General features: G+C 35.6%; 1 non-coding gene across 1 annotated transcript; it reads left to right on the forward strand.

The window, feature by feature from the left end:
• Positions 1-5248: 5248 nt before the first annotated feature.
• Trnaa-agc lies at positions 5249-5321 on the forward strand. Its single transcript has one exon. It is a non-coding gene; the product is annotated as a tRNA-Ala (tRNA).
• Positions 5322-11027: the final 5706 nt, after the last annotated feature.

Genomic DNA, 11027 nt, shown 5'->3' on the forward strand with positions numbered 1-11027 from the left:
ACTCGATATGGATACACGGATAATATGTCTTCGCTAATTGAAGAGAGAAATAATTAAAGATACTGAACATAGTCTTTATGAACTCTTGCCAGATAAGAAACAAAGAACATTAAGGGCACAGAATCACGACTACATCATCCCCCAAGTTAAAACAGAAATTTAAAGGTTTAAACGAACAAGAAAACTTACCTTGAAAAAAGGGACCCGTGCCTGCATGACATGCTGAGTAGGACGCCGAAAACCAATAACAACAAGACAGTGCTGACCTAGAAAAGGAAAGAAAAAAAAACGGCTAACCCAATTGGTCGTAAAAACTAGCTGATCAACGGTAAAAATGGGGGACGGGAGGTTGGGCGAATGAACAGTTAACAACTGGCCAATTTAGACCCCAGAGCCCTCGATTCCCGTGGTGAAAAAACAAGAGTCTGGATGACAGGATCTTCAGCTCGTTGCTCCAGGTTCACGAAAATGGAGCTGGCTTCGGATTCGAGCGAACCCTGAACTGGACTGGCTTGTTTTCATACAAACCGATGTGGCAGTTTTTAATGCAATTCGAAAAATTTTAAAAGGCCATTTTTCTTTTTTATATTGTTAAGAACATGACTTTAAATGAGAGTTTTATTTATTTTAGTTTGTTTGCAAAGGCTTCGTTAAGTTGGAAATTTTTGCGCAAAGTTGACTGGTCAGCGGCATGGGCGACCGTTAGGGTCTATAAAAGTTCGATTTACTATAGCTTTACGTTGAGTTTTTGTAAAAACTAAAAGATGGCCTTTCGAGAGAAAGCTTATGAGAATATCCTCATACTTCTAACCTTCTTCTAGCTTGCGAAACCACGAAAAGAAACTTCTGTAAACTTTGGCCGTCTGATTTCATGCACGCACCCGTGGTATAAATTTAATCCCTTCGCGAAGGCAACTAACCTAGCCTCCTCCGAAATCGTATTGTGAACAGGCGGGAGTATAAAGGAGTGAAAGAATTTTTGCTTTTGCTACAAATTCGCGTAAAATTTGGTGGTTTATTCAAGAACGAATAAAAGTGTTTTGTAATTGTAACATGGTAAAATATAATCACATGTCAACATAGCTGTGGAATGTGCATTTAGGCAAAATCGAGCAAATGTTATCCAGAAAATATCGAATTTGCCTGCGTTTGACTCACGCACGGTTTTAATGTAGACTGTGAATACGAAGGGTTATGCGTTTTAATTCAAGCGAATATTTCTCGAAAGGCTGCGATAAAAGTGGGATTGATCATTGATGCTCGTCGAGTGGAATGTATTGCTAGCCTAGATTATAGATGCATGCCTCCTCCTGTTTCATTTCATTGCATGTAATGTTTTGCAACACCCAAATCTTGATGCTTGTAAACATTCCTGTTTGTAAACTATTCTTGTGTCTATTCTAAATTAAGGGGATACAGTTTGGGCATGCTATCTCCAGTTAAATAAATTGAAATTTACTGACAAAGACATGCTGTCCAAAACATTTTCATAATAAAGTCCTGCCAGCGTCAGGGTTACATATATGCAAATAGTATGTCCATCATAGACAACAAGTGAGAACCAGCCCTTAGACTTAATAAAGCACTCCTGCTAGTTAATTAATTAAATAACAAATAAAAATTTGGTCTTACATATACAGTATAAGCACCCCTTGCAATTTTAGAATTAGATGATTTGCTACAATAGCTAACAGATGGACTATAATAAAAAGCAAATCAGGGTAATATCCGCCCAGACCTGATTTATCATACTTTTTAGGATACATCCAGTCAATACTAGACAACATCAAATTCTTCTCCTTCAGAGTAATACCTTTATAACAGGGGAGGGGACAAAAAAAAGGGGAACTTATAAAAAATTTTAAAGATTGCACTCCATGTGATGTAGAAGTTAAATTTGGTCAACTTACTGTGATTTTCTCACATATTTATATGTAATCCACACAGTAAATATGACAAATGGCAAGCACTGAGTGCAGATGCCATATACCACACAGTAATTATGCTACGATGTAAATATTTGGTGTCATAATGAATTGCATTATTTGATCTTCAAACCATTTTACCCTAACACAGTTGTTTACACAAATTTATGGAAATGTACTATAATTGCAATTTTACAACCCATGATTATAAACTACTACAGTGTAGGTAATATTAAAGATATTATATTATATTTATATTAACGATATTATATTATATTAACGATAACTACAACAGCGAGTTTGAGTTTTCACAGAACATGCCAGGGTTAACAATGCTCATGTCATAAAACAAGTAATGCCATGAAAAACGCTGAAAAAGAACATTATCTTTTCTTATTTAACATATGCCATTTTTGACTAATTTTTGCACTTTTCAAAAATACGTGTCAAAAGTAAAACGCTGATATCTCGATGAATATTGTATCAAAATACGCATGGAATATACCAAATTTTAAGTTAGACATTCACGAATCTAACGAACGTAATGTTTGTGTAACAGACATTTTAGTTTTGAAGTTATACTCAATCAAACAGGCTAATCTGAAGCCCATCGAATTACGAGCTTATCTACCTGACCCACAAATATGTTGGTTCTATATCTGAAAGCTTACCTGAAGACCACAGAAGGTATTCGGCAAAATGAATCTCCTTTGTTTATCACCCGCCAAAAACCTCACAAAGCTGCCAGCAAGGATACGATCGCTCGATGGATTAGAATGACCTTGGCACAGGCTGGTATTGATACGAGTGTTTATGGAGCACACAGCACTAGATCAGCTTCGACGTCGGCTGCGGCACGACAAGGATTACAAAGAAATACTATTTTTGATAGTGCTGGATGGTGTAGTAATAACACTTTTGAAAAATTTTATAATTTAGAACTTGAACAACCAAATTTTGGGGAAAAACTGTTAGATAGCTTTAATGCAAATTAGTTTGCATACGAAGCCTTTATAATTTTTCTGTTAAATATTTAGCAATTATTGAATGAGGTTGAACATGATATGAAGAATTATCAAGCCGAAGTTTGTCATTATCAACCGAAGCCGAAGGCTGAGGTTGATAATGACAAACTGAGACTTGATAATTCTTCATATCATGTGAAAACCGAATTCAATAAAATAATGTTTTATTATTTATTTAAAAGAACGAACATGTATTCCTCATTCCACTTGAGGAAGCCATTGTGTTGATGTCTTCGCCATTCGTGTAACGTCAAACGTGGGATACGACTATTTATAACACTAAAAAAAGTCGTATCACACGTTATGACGTCACACGTTGGATATGACGATTTCACACATGGCTATTAGCCAACCACAGACTGTGAATTCTTTTAAATAAATAATAAAAAACGTTGTTTAACTACTGTGTTGAATTATTTCCAAATATTCCACATCGCTTGCAAATCTCATATTATTTCGTAGTGACGTCACTATGACGAAATAGAATTGAGAAATTAAACGAAACTTACCTTAAGTCGAAGTTTGATTGGGATTATATGAGTCATAGTAAAGGCCATGTTACCCGCTGCAATTTTTCTTGCAACTTGCAATGCAATTCTTCTTTTGAGAGATGTAAATTTGACAACTACCAAACTTTTGTCTTTATTACACTCCATGGCGTATCTTGCACTAGCATTTTGGCACAGATTAGCTATATACAGATATGAAACTGAAGCCAAATCGAGTCACACGGTTTTCTGCCCAACGTGCGCATGCTCATGCTTTACTTGCTTGGCAAGTGTCATGTCGAAATTTAATGAGTAAATAGATAGAAAAATCGAATTTTTGACAAACAAATGCTGATTTAAACAAAACCTTTAGGGCCATGTCCCATTTGACTTAAAATTTTCAAAAAGATGGATAAAATGGCTCTTCTGAGCTAAGAACTGGTTTCTGAAATTATCTGATGCTGGCAAAAAGAGTAAGAAATATAGGTGAGGAGTGCAGGGCTTGCCGTATGGAAAGCTGTGCAATAATTTAGCACTGGCTGAGCTATTTTTGAGTTTACAAAACATGTAATACATGCTTTAGATACAATATATCTCCAGAAGATAAGATGAAATGAATTAACAAATACCTATAGGAATAATAGAAATGTGAAAACGAAATGATAGGAGCTTAAAAAGGATTTAGTGTACTTGAAATGAACAACAACAACAACATGCCGAACATGGCATGTAAATTTGACGAGCAATTCAGCGTATTTAGCGATTTTAGGCGTTTGGCGATAAAAAAACAACTTCATCACCCTTGTCTTGGACTATTTTTCACACAAAGTTTACAAATTGCTGCTTATGTGCGATTATTATGACCATACACGGGTCTTTTTAGCGGAATTCTGAAAACAAAAAATAAAGACATCGCCATATTATGTTTTGAGTTTCGGGTTTAAAATTAGCAATCAAACACTCTATGCTTTGATATTTTTTAAAAAAACAGATTTAAAAGACGGTTAGCAACTTGAAAAATTCAGATAAATAATATTTACGTGTAGATATGGGACTTCATTGCAAAGAATTCAGCCAGAGTACATTGATTCCATAGTGCCAATGCAAATATCATTCGGCATCAATCGGACCAGCTTTTTTTTATTTTCAAAAGTCAATTTTGAGCTATAGATATGCTCAATTGCCTTTCCACAATTAATGAAAGATACATATACCGATTCTCTTTAAGAATTTATTCCAGAATTAGCCATAGGTAGCGAGGGTTTTTTAAAAAAGCAATTTTTCGTCTTAAAATCGGCGTTTTACTCATTAAATTCCCTCATGACACTTGCCAAGCTCGCCGGAAGTCATTAGCTGCGCGTGGGACACAAAACAATCAGCAAAAACACAGATGTTTCATATCTGTATATAGCTAATCTGTGATTTTGAAGACTCTTCACTAATTTACATCTCTTAAAAGTAAAATTGCAATGCCAGTTGCAAGAAAAATTGCATCGTGTAACATGGCCTTAAGAAGCGGAGGTATAATATGCCCCCCTCTATAGATGGCTTTACCCATCCCAATATAATGTGCCCATTTCCGGGATCTCAATTATGGTGGATTCGCATTCGCTATCTCATATTATTCCTTACTATGACTCAAAGAATCCTAATCAAACTTCGACTTAAGGTAAGTCTTGTTTAATTTCTCAATTATATTGCTCAATTATGTCACTACTCTGAGTCACCAACCGGGCAAGCTGAAAAATTAGCTTGACCACGGTGGGAATCGAACCCGCGACCTTTGGTTTGCTAGTCCTCAGGTTTGCTAGTCCTTGTAGCTCAGTTGGAAGAGCATTGGACTAGCAAACCAAAGGTCGCGGGTTCGATTCCCACTTTGGTCAAGCTAATTTTTCAGCTTGCCCGGTTGGTGACTCAGAGTAGCAACATCACATATACATTACTAAACGACTAAACGGAGGCCAGGCATTACGGCGACGGCTGGTACACAATACATCACAAAAGAATGACAGGCTTGTCGCCTGTTACGCGCGTTGGCGGGCACACTGAACTCGACTTTGAGATCTTCAAGAAATGTCAACAAGTTGTGGTGTTTCTGATTTAACAGCGTATTCTTGTATTCAAATTGATTCGCAAATTGTTTATCATCAATGGTTATAAGCCGAGTTTCCATTTAGTCGTACATGTATTTGTCGTGAGCAAGTCTTTAGAATGTGGATGTGTGAATTGGGCCTTAATTCTGTATTCAAACCGCTAATTGCATGTTGACCGCACACACTTTAAAATAATCTATCACATGCATGCATCAGCCACCTTGATATGTTCAAGACACTCGGGACTAAATGAAAACCAGGCATTACGGCGACAGCTGGTTTACTAATGAGTGCAATGGTAAGAATATTTTAATGAATGGAACATTCAATCTTTCACCTGATCAAATTATTCTTACCAATGCACGAATGAAAACATTTATTATTTGTCCTAGATGACACCAAAAAAAGTTAGCTTAATGAATTATTTCTTTATTAAGTAAACATACCTCACAGAGTTGGCTTCGTCGATAAGCATGGAAAAATCCTTCGTCTGTCGTCAAAACAAAAGGCGATTCTGTTTTTGAAGCACCGACCATTTTGTCTCATTTGTGTTTATCGTTGACATGCAATCCCATCGGCCATATTATTCGGATTCGTGATCAAATACGTGCAAGCACGGTACGATTAATATTGTGAGTGATTGAATTTAGTGAAAGCAGCCGTACAATGGAAAAAACTGTGTTTTCCGTTGCGCGGTCATTAAAATGAAAATTTTTATTTAATGTTACGTGATCAAAAACAACCAATGAAAGACATTATAATTTTATTAATAAACTTTTATGTAATATACATTTCATAACAACATAAATGAAATCACGAGCTTCAGATTCTTGTTCCGACGCCCACGATTCGCAAATTGTTTATTATCATTGGTTAAGCCGGGTTTCCATACAGTCGTACATGTATTTGTGGTGAGCAAGTCTTTAGAATATGGATGTGTGAATTTGAAATAATTTATCACATGCATCAGCCACCTTGAATGTCCTTGATATGTTCAGGACAATCATGTCTAAATGGAAACCAGGCATGACGGCGACAGGTGGTATATACAATGCATCACGAAAGGAATTTTTTTAGGATTTGAGATTTTAGTCATATCATAGAAATTGAGAGTGAGCAGTATACTGAACTGTAATGTTATTTACAAAGAGGGACGTTTTTGTGACAGAGGAAAATGAGGAAGTTTAATCATTACAATATGTTCATTTCAACGTTGATGAGCAAACTGAACTCGACTTTGAGATCCTCCGGAAATGTCAACAAGTTGTGGTGTTTGTGTCCTAACCGACACACACTTTGAAATAATCTATCACATGCATGCATCAGCCACCTTGATATGTTCAAGACACTCACGACTAAATTGAAAGCAGGCATTGCGCCGACAGGTGGTATATACAATACATCACGAAAGGAATTATTTAGGATTTGAGATTTTAGTCATATCATAGAAATCGAGAGCGAGCAGTATACTGAACTGTAATGTTATTTACAAGGAGGGACGTTTTTGTGACAGAGGGAAATATTTTCCTTTACTGACCGACCAAACTTATAAATAATCTATTTATTTTTTTCATTATTAATCTCGCCCACAAGGAATTGAAAAGGCGGAAAATGAGGAAGTTTAATCATTACAATATGTTCATTTCAACGTTGGTGAGCAAACTGAACTCGACTTTGAGATCCCCTGGAAATGTCAACAAGTTGTGGTGTTTGTGTCCTAACAGACACACACTTTGAAATAATCAATCACATGCATGCATCAGCCACCTTGATATGTTCAAGACACTCACGACTAAATTGAAAGCAGGCATTGCGGCGACAGGTGGTATATACAATACATCACGAAAGGAATTATTTAGGATTTGAGATTTTAGTCCAGGCATTATAATATGCGTGTTTTTGATACACTTTGTGTCCTTGTAAAATGCGAATGTGTCCTTGTAAATGGAAAAGTGTCAGCCTCGTACCCAGGCGCTTTAATAGTAAAATCTATAACGTTGCATCCAGGTATTGTATAGAGTTCAACTGAAAAAAGCAAGCGCGCAAGGGTGCTTGGGGAGGTTTGTTTTAGCGAGGAAGCGCCTGGCAGAAAATGACCGATTTCTGGCAAATCGTGACCGATTTCTGGAAAACGCTTGTATTTTGCAGTTTTTATTCTCATTATTTATAATTTTTTTACTGGATCGACTGTCGACGGGCTAGCCAAGTATTATGAACGTTTCCTTTGGCGAAGAATCATCTGAAGGTACTTTTATTTAAATATTTTCCGTCGGAGTGACTATATTCGTAAAGTACTCGAATAATCGCATGCCGTATTTACATATTACTATTGGGAAAAGCGAGCGCATTTACAACATATTAAGAGGTCTCTGTTCATGACATAAAAGATAAACTCATATTCCTTTGTTTGCAGGATTAATAATCCGATGATGAATTCAACGCGATATGGCAACAACTTGAATTTAAAGGTAAATTGATTCCATACGTGATACTTATCGGATATAATTTGTAACATAATATTAATCAACCTACAACATTTTTAAAAGCCGGGGTAACTGTAAAAACCTGGATCTAATTCAAGTAATTATAGCATATAATTATATTGTATTGTATTATATTGTATAATTCATTTGATTGTTTACATGTTGTCATGTTGAATTCATTTTCTGCTAGGCGCTAAGTTTGGCAAAACAACCCCAAGCACCCCCGCGCGCTCGCGTTTTTTTTAGCTGACCTCTATACAATAACTGAGTGCATTCAATGCAACATTATTTTTTACTATTAAAGCGCCTGGGTACGAGGCTGGAAAAGTGTGTAGTTAAAAATCATGCCTCATGGACAAAGATGTCTAATATAATTTTAATTTGACTATTTAAAATAATTATTGTTTCTATTATAAAGTATATAAAAACGCTTGGATAGTTGGGGATTTAAAATTATATGATCTAGAGGCCATGACGCGTAACCTGCGTTGTAATTTCACGTTGTAATTTCTAAGACTAAGTGATTATTGAACCTAAAGACAATGTGTGTCCTTGTAAAAATTCCATATTATAATGCCTGTTTTAGTCATATCATAGAAATTGAGAGCGAGTTGTATAATTGTAATGTTATTTACAAGAGAGATGTTTTTGTGACCGAGGGAAATATTTTCCTATATATACTGACCGACCAAACTGATAAATAATCTATTTATTTTTTTTTCTTTATTAATCTCGCCTACAAGGAATTGAAGAGGCGGAAAATAAGGAAGTTTAATCATGACAATATGTTCATTTCAAAAGCGAATAAAACGAATATACAAGCGGAATTCAAACATCAAGAAAACTAATTCGTTTTTGAAATATTTAAATAGCTTATGATAAGGCAGAAAAACGTCAAAAAATTCTATTTAGTCCGATTCATTGTCATCGCTGGGGATTTAAATTCCGCGCGGTGCATACAGGTACAAAATATATTGTTATATAGGTGCTGTGTATCATTGGTGATAGCACACCCATTAGACTATTTTACCACCTCGACAATTTTGACATGTTCACGACACTTACGACTAACCGCTAATTGCATGTTGACCGCACACACTTTGAAATAATCAATCACATGCATGCATCAGCCACCTTGATATGTTCAAGACACTCGCGACTAAATGAAAACCAGGCATTACAGCGACAGCTGGTTTACTAATAATGAATGCTTATGAGTGCAATGGTAAGAATATTTTAATCAATGGAATATCCCATATTTCACCTGATCAAAATATTCTTACCATTGCACGAATGAAAATATTCATTATTTGTTCTATATGACACCAAAAAAGATCAACTTAATTAATGAATTATTTCTTTATTGAGTAAACATATTGTAATTGATGCATAATACAAACACTATACAGGGTGTATCAAAAAAAACGCAACCACTTAATATTCATGAATATCTTCTTTGTTCTACAACACAAAAGACGTTTGGCCCCTGGAATGCGAGAAAGCTTGTAATCATATTCTAGCGGCACAATCGTCGGTAAACAAAGTCGGGTGCGTAAATCAACGATTACAATTTATTTTACAAGGTCGACAGTTAGCATTCAAGTTATCATGCACGACAATAAAAACTCGTTGTTCGGTTGTTAGCTGCACCATTATTAGTTTAGCTGATTTGACTATTAGCAGTTGAACTGTACGATTAGAAGCCATTTTAAAATCCCAGGGGCATAAAATCTATTGAGCTTATGAACAATATGAATTTTAGAATATTAAGTGGTTGCGTTTTTTTTGAGACACCCTGTACAGGGTGTCCCAAAAAAAACGAAAACTATTGAAATCACTCATTGTTAAAATTTGAATGCTGTGTTCACGAATTACAGCCCGTGGGGATTTAATGCAACTTATAAAATGCTAAATGCTTTGTGTTGCTAGAGAAAGGGGACATGTCGAAGGTCATGGTCCTTGAGATGCACATTTAAATAATGTTATCTATATTTGTGAATTGTATATATTGTTGATAAATATTTTGCGAACAAGCAAATTTTACTGCATCATATGCATGCATAAAAATGACTACATGGCAAACATTTATACACCTATGGGTCCCAACAGAGTGCTTAGGCATTCAAACTCTAACAATCGCATTGTTATGGGTGATTTCAATAGTTTTCGTTTTTTTTGGGACACCCTGTAGAAGTTGCTAATGAATACTTGTTTAGCAGAGTCAGCTCACAGAGGCTTCGTCGATAAGCATGGAAAAATGCTCGTCTGTCGCCAAAACAAAAGGCGATTCACGGTCATTGAAATGGAAATTTTTATTTAATGTTACGTGATCAAAAACAACCAATTAAAAGACATTATATAATAAACCGTTATATAATACACATTTGTTTCCATTCAGTCGTACATGTATTTATCGTGAGCAAGTCTTTAGAATATGGATGTGTGAATTCGTCCTTAATTCTGTATTCAAACCGCTAATGCATGTTGACCGCACACACTTAGAAATAATCTGTCACATGCATGCATCAGCCACCTTGATATGTTCAAGACACTCACGACTAAATGAAAACCAGGCATTACGGCGACAGCTGGTTTACTAATAATGAATGTTTATGAGTGCAATGGTAAGAATATTTTAATCAATGGGACATCCCATATTATTTCACCTGATCAAAATATTCTTGCCATTGCACGAATGAAAACATTCATTATAATTTTATGATCTATATGACACCAAAAAAGATCAACTTAATGAATTATTTCTTTATTAAGAGAGTAAACATATTGCAATTAATGCATAATATAAACACATTTAGAACATGCTAGTGAATAATTTTAGCAGAGTCGCCTCACAGAGTCGGCCTCGTCGATAAGCATGGAAATATTCGTGCATATTAGTTATGCAAAAAATATGGAAATTTTGCTGGCTGTGCCCTCGCGCTAACGTTTTTGCAGTCTTGGCCAATGGCGTCGTCGAAGTTAGCCTATTGTAGAGCTGAACCGGAAATATATA

The sequence above is a fragment of the Dendronephthya gigantea genome, unplaced genomic scaffold, assembly GCF_004324835.1.
Source record: "Dendronephthya gigantea isolate DGI-Jeju-01 unplaced genomic scaffold, DenGig_1.0 000168F, whole genome shotgun sequence".
In the NCBI taxonomy this organism is placed as follows: domain Eukaryota; kingdom Metazoa; phylum Cnidaria; class Anthozoa; order Malacalcyonacea; family Nephtheidae; genus Dendronephthya; species Dendronephthya gigantea.